We start from the raw sequence: 6256 nt of genomic DNA, 5'->3' as shown, positions 1-6256 counted from the left end.
CAGCATCCACAGGATAAATGTCCCAAAAGCCTTCCCTACAACCTCTCTGGAACAGGAGCTGTCTCCCTGTGCCTGCACTTGGAGAGACACCCACGTTCAAAGTTTTAACACAAACTGCAGTCCATGTGCAAGTTCTTGCACCAAAACAGCCAGACTTTTGTCAAGAGATAAATAATTTATGAGCAGTAACCTGAAAAAGACTGGCAGGACATAATTATTTCCCTGTCAAGCAATGTCTGCAATAAAAACTACAAGGTTGTTTTCATTTACAGTATTAGTTGTATTAGTAAGTACAGAAGTTTTAAGGTCACCTGCTTAAACACCTCATCTGCATCATTTTTATATGATATTTGTACATTTGAATATTTGTATATTACTTATATTTGATATCATCCCCACCCTTCCTTTCCTGAGCAGAAACGAGGGCGTGCAAATCTGTGCAATTTTAAATTCTCAGGTTGAATCTCTCACTTGAAATTTAAAAGAACTTTTTAAAAACTACCTCAAGAAGATGAAACACTTTGCATTAATTATATGAATCACTCCCTGGGTGTAAAGTTATTTTCAAATAAAAAATTACATTCCAAAGTGACTGCAGACACACCAGGAGAGGTGTCCTGGCCAAGCAGGGCCTCAGCAGGTCTGGTGCCACCTCAGCTGCTCTGCAGCTCCCTGGGGACACGAGGCCAGCCCAGGGCGGTGACCCCACATTTAAAAGGGGGGTCAGTCACCAAACACTTCCAGAAGCAGAGGAGAGGCCATTTAAGCTGCACTGATCTGACCTCGGGATTTGAAATCCCCTGGGAGGCTCTGTGGGCTCCAGGAAACACCATTTTGCCACACTTCAGTGCTAATGAAAAGGGAATTACTCATCCACCAGCACTGGAAATGGGTTCTTTTCCCCTCTGCTCCCCAAACAGGGGGGGAATGAACTCAGACATTGAGCACAGTGATGGATCTGACAGCTTGGCGTTCCACGAGCCAGAATTCCACCTGGAACCACTGATGCCTTTTTGGGGCTACCTAAAAACACAGGCCAGACAAAATCAAGGGAATAAAACATGGTTATATTTACTGAGGGGTCTTCAAGTTTGATCTTAATTTTGATGGCCAAAAGGATCTCAGTTAACATTTCTATATCAGCTGTGGGAGGTAAAATCCCATGGGATCATTTCAGGCCTCAGAGGGGAGATGAGGAGCAGGCACAAGATGGAAAAGGAGCAAAGCAGAGCACAATTCTTATAAATTTGTTTCCTTGGAGAACTCAGGTACATTTAGGGTAGACAAAGCTCCCCCAGGGGCTGTACCCAAAATGGACCATGGGTCACAGGTTTTCATATTTTTGTAAGTTTGGCCCATTTGCATACTGGGGGTTAATCTCTCAATTACAGCTTCAGGTAATGAAGTCATTGACCCCAAGTTTGCTCCCCCCAACTCACTTTTGTTTACATTTCTCGGGGCCTGAAACAGTGAGGAGTCCCTGATTGCCAGGCCTGGAGAGGAATTGTTGTGTCTGCCCAAAATGGGACAGCAGCAGCTCACACTGCACATGGAGTTTGGAGTTCTGCACTAAAGAACTGCAGGGTCACAAATACAGAAAAACAGAAAAGGTGAAATCCTAAGGCATCACCACCAACACCCTACACACACTGACAGCACTGACAAACTGCATCCTGCAGCCCAAAAAAACAACAGGCAGGTGCAAAATAGCAAATAATTCCTGGGTAAATAAAGCAAAGAAGGTAATCCCTGGAAGGAAGTGCTCAAGCACTTCTCCAAGGAGCTGAGCAGTCCCACAGCCCCTGGGACTGTTCCCTCCCTCGTTTTTCCAGGGAGCTCTGGCCCAGCACAAAAAAAAAATTCCCAGTACCAAACCCTTGGGAATGCTCGCTGGGAGCTGCTGCTGAACTTCTCCCTCGTGTTGAACTCATTATCTCGGGACACAGGAGGAGGCAGAGCAGCCCTCAGAAAACAAATGTAATCTCCTGGAAAGAGCACAGCCATTAGATGTTATCAGTGTGCAAAAAAAAATTAAAGGTTGAGACTGGAGGAAGCTCATGAATTGAATTCTTACAGCACTTCAAAGCAATTTGTGCATGAATGCAAGCATTTATTCTTCTAATTAAAAAAGGGAAAAAGCAAGCAAAATAGCAAGACATCATTTACATGAAAGAGGGGGGAGTAAAAAAAAAACAAAAAAAAACCCAACCAACAACCAAAACTCAAACAAAACCTCCAGTGTTAATCAAGCACAGTGTGGATTCCAACCCAGAAAAAGGAGAGAAAGCTCCAGATTTAATGAGGGAAGGCGAGGATGAAGGAGAGGAGCAGAACTCGCCCCGGTGCTTTCTCAGCCATCCCATAGGAATTTCAACATCCAGCCTTTGGGAGCAAAAAACCATCACATGTTGTGCAAAGCAGGGATTTGATTTTATTCCTGCCCCCTCACTGTATTCCAAACAAGCCAAGGGTGGGAGCTCTGGGGTCCTGGCTCTGGGTCCCAGGGGAGGGGATGGTCCCGCCACAGCCACAGGGATAGAGAGGGGTTTTTGAAATATGATTTATCCTAAATGAAGATAATGATCCCAGCTTTCTAGAAATGAGCAGTGCTGAAATGATAAGGAATATATTTACCTTTCAAACACTAAGTAGCAAGAAGCTAAACTCAACTCCAATTTAAAAATCACAGTGTGCTCTTTTGAGGAGCTCTGATTAACAGCCCTGAATGATTTCTGTGTCTGAAATTAGCCTCAAATTAGCGGCTGAAATTTGTAAGAACTGCCCCCCAAAAAAGTCTCTCTAAAGGCTTTTCACCTGTGCAAACACAACCCCTCAGGTCACTAGGCAGGATTTTTTCAGTTTCCACTCAGGCATCTCCTCCTTAGCCAGGGGAGGAGCTTTTTGCAGTTATTTCAATGCCAGGGATGCTCTTTGCCCCCAGATTCCCACAAATTCCAGCCTCACATCATCGGAGTCACTGCAGGAGGAGAGTTCTGCTGGGTTACCCCACATTTCCCACTGGGTACCCTCAAGTTTACAAGGGAGAAATGCACTACCTGCAGCTTCAGCTCTGCTTGGAAAAACTGCCCATTTGGGGCTTTTTATGAGGTCAGTGTTACTGATCAAAGATTGAGGAAAAGATGGGAGAGAAATCACAAAAATCACAATGCAAAAAAGCTGCAGAGCAAAGAGGAAAAAGTAACCAGCTTTCAGGATGTTTAGAAACAGCCTGGGCTCTTTTGGAACATTGTTTTTTCCTCTGCTCTGAGTTGTTTTTACCTCCTCAGTGCAAACACATCCAGGAAGAGACTGGGCTGAGAAATGCACAATCCCAGCTGTGGAGGATGGAATTAATATCTCAAATTGATATCAGATTCATGTTCTGCAACTTAAATCACAGCAGATCTTGCCACAAACCTGTAAGCACAGTCCTGGGACCCTGCCCATCCACACAGTCTTGCAATTTCTGGCCAACAGAGCACAACGTCACGAGGACAGGGCAGCCGACAGAATGTGGGAGCAGCTTTCTACTGTAAAAAAGGGATTTAAACTGCAGGGAAGCAGCTTCTCAGAAAAAATCCAACCCAGGAAGTTGACAGTGGCAGCATTAATTCCTTTCCTGATGTGATGTCATTGCCAGTTGGGTTGTACCCATTAAAAAGATCAAAAAGGCCTCAAGTGCACACACACTGTTAAAATTCGAGCAGTGACAGAGGCAATTATTAGTTTTCATTTCCTCTATAAATATTATCACACGCTGCTTTTTCACAGAACGTTTACAAACTACGAAGCAAACGCACTGCTCCTGGTAAATGAGCACAAACCAATTTCTCTTTCAAAACAGGAGAGGATGATTCAACCTCTTTTTTAATCTCCAGTCATGTTTAACTTTGTCTAAATAAAATATTTTGGAATCTCTGGAGAAAAGGCTGCTCGTTTACTCCAAACAAATCTCTGCTGTGATTTCCTTCCACGAGCTCTCTTATTTGAGAAGCACTTGTGCTGATCATGGCTAGTGTCATCTTCATTAAAGATAATCAAGAATCCCCAGGCAGATATTTGCACTGGAAATCAGATGTTTCATAATATTTCAACATTTCCTAACATCCATTCATATTTAATTCTCCAGGATGCTTCAACGCACATAAAATATGGATCAGTCCAAGCAGTTTTCCAATTAGAACTCGTTCTGAGCACGAGGCCAACAGGACTGAGTGGCAAACCTGAAATTGAATTAAGGATTTAAGGCTGGATAGAGACCACCTCCAGCTCAGCAACTAAAGAAATTCCCTTTCTGTTGCCTTTCTGTGCAATTATCTGTGTGTTGCACATCTGTCTGAACACGCAGGAACGACACCATAATCCACTTTGGGATCGGGATTAGTGAGTTCAGGCTCCAAGGAGAAATAAAGGCATTAACGCTGCTTTGAATGGAGAATGGAAGTGGATTAATGCTACTCAGGGAATGAATATTCCTGTTGTCTCACAGTTACTCCTGCACTGGTAGCAGGATTTGACTGTCAGGAAGTGGAGAGGGGGGGGAAAAAAAAAAGACTTAATGGGCTGAAAAATTTTCATTACGCTGATAGTGATAATTTATCTTCACAAATTAATGAATAAATTTCAACTTTAATAAATTGCTAATACGCAGGAATTAATCTAGGTCTCTGTTTCAGCATGGAATCTGTATTTTAATTTCCAGACTCCATGTGTGTTTTCACAACGCAGTTTTTGCATTGGGAACTGACAGACAGTGGAACAGCTCAAAACTCCTGTCCCACCTCCCCAGCTGGACTTTTATCCTGGTTTTTCACTCCTAACAAGGACACAAACACAAGGCTACCAAATCAAAAGCATCAGGAGATAAAAGAGTTCAAAACATTCCAAAAAGTGATGTCCATCCTCAAACAAACACAGAGGATGAAAATGAAGGGTGAGAATTTCAGAGTCAGAGTGAATTGAAAGAATATTGAATTTCTTATGAAGAAAAAGTAAATTATGAAAATTCTCAGAGCCACGCAAGGCAAATCCTTTCTCCAGTGCCTCATAACACATCAAATCAGAGTGATAAATTAGGGGATGTGCTCCTGTTTCTCACTTGCAGATGAATGAAGTGGCAATAGGAAGCAGCTGCCTCTATCTTACTGTGTATAAGCGGCAAGAATTTAGGCAAAATTTAAAGTAAAAAGGACAATGTGGCCACTGTAGCAATATCTCCAAATCCCAAGGAGCCACTACCACCAATTCCCAGTGTCTTTTCCACATTTCCTGGCTCTGCAGCCCCTCATCCCCCCGTGCCAGACTTGGCTCCCTCCTCCACGTGCTCCCACTCTCACCCACAAAACGTTCCCAGTCTGAGCATTATCTCATGGAAACACCAATTATCCCCACAGAAGAGGCCCCGTGGTGTGTTTGGGTTTGCTCTGCCCCACATGCTCACAGTTACTGCAGGTCAGCCCTGCCCCAACCTAAAGAACGTGGAATGCCAACCCAACCCTCCTAAACACCAAGTCAGGGGTTAATAAAAGAGAATTACTGGACTTCAGGACAGTTTAGGAGTGTATGCTCATTGATAAACACAGCAATCACTAATTGCTTATGTTAATTGGATTTTTTTAAATGTATTTGCGCCCAATTTCCACCATTATCAACCACAAGCTACCACTTCTATAGAAGTGATTGCATCCTCTCATTTAACTAATCAAAGAAGAGCAGGGGACTCCCGCAATGAAGCTAAAACAGAAACAAAGTGTAGAAGAAACTGGGGGAAAGAAGGTTCCTGAATTAATTTTGATACATTCCTTGTGGAGAGAGGGGATACAATGAGACAAGTGCTTTCTACAGTGTCAATGCCATTCTAAGTTAACAAGTTGCAAAATTAGTTTTGCTTTTAGAGTTCGGCATATCCTGATCAAGCACTAAAACTGCCCTGAAAGACAAAACCAAAACAAATCCACACAAAACAACAACACCCAGCCTGCATGGTTATAATTAACCTATAATTAAAAGTTGATATTCAACTGCTGAGAAAACCCTAATGAAAACAGAGATATTGATTTTAGAAAACCCAAAGCTGCATTTAACACAAACCCCCTTATTAATCAGCTGCTGTTCCACCTGTTCTGAAGATTCATTTTACGTTAATTTTACACCCCTGAATTAACAAAAAAAAAAAAAAAAAAACAACTTTCTTTGATATTTGCGGAATCCCAGACTGGTTTGGGGTGGAAGAGACCTTGAAGCTCATCCAGTTCCC

This window comes from Geospiza fortis, unplaced genomic scaffold (assembly GCF_000277835.1).
Source record: "Geospiza fortis unplaced genomic scaffold, GeoFor_1.0 scaffold396, whole genome shotgun sequence".
NCBI classification, from domain to species: domain Eukaryota; kingdom Metazoa; phylum Chordata; class Aves; order Passeriformes; family Thraupidae; genus Geospiza; species Geospiza fortis.
The sequence above is the reverse complement of the archived record's forward strand: the minus strand, read 5'-3'. Positions refer to the sequence as shown.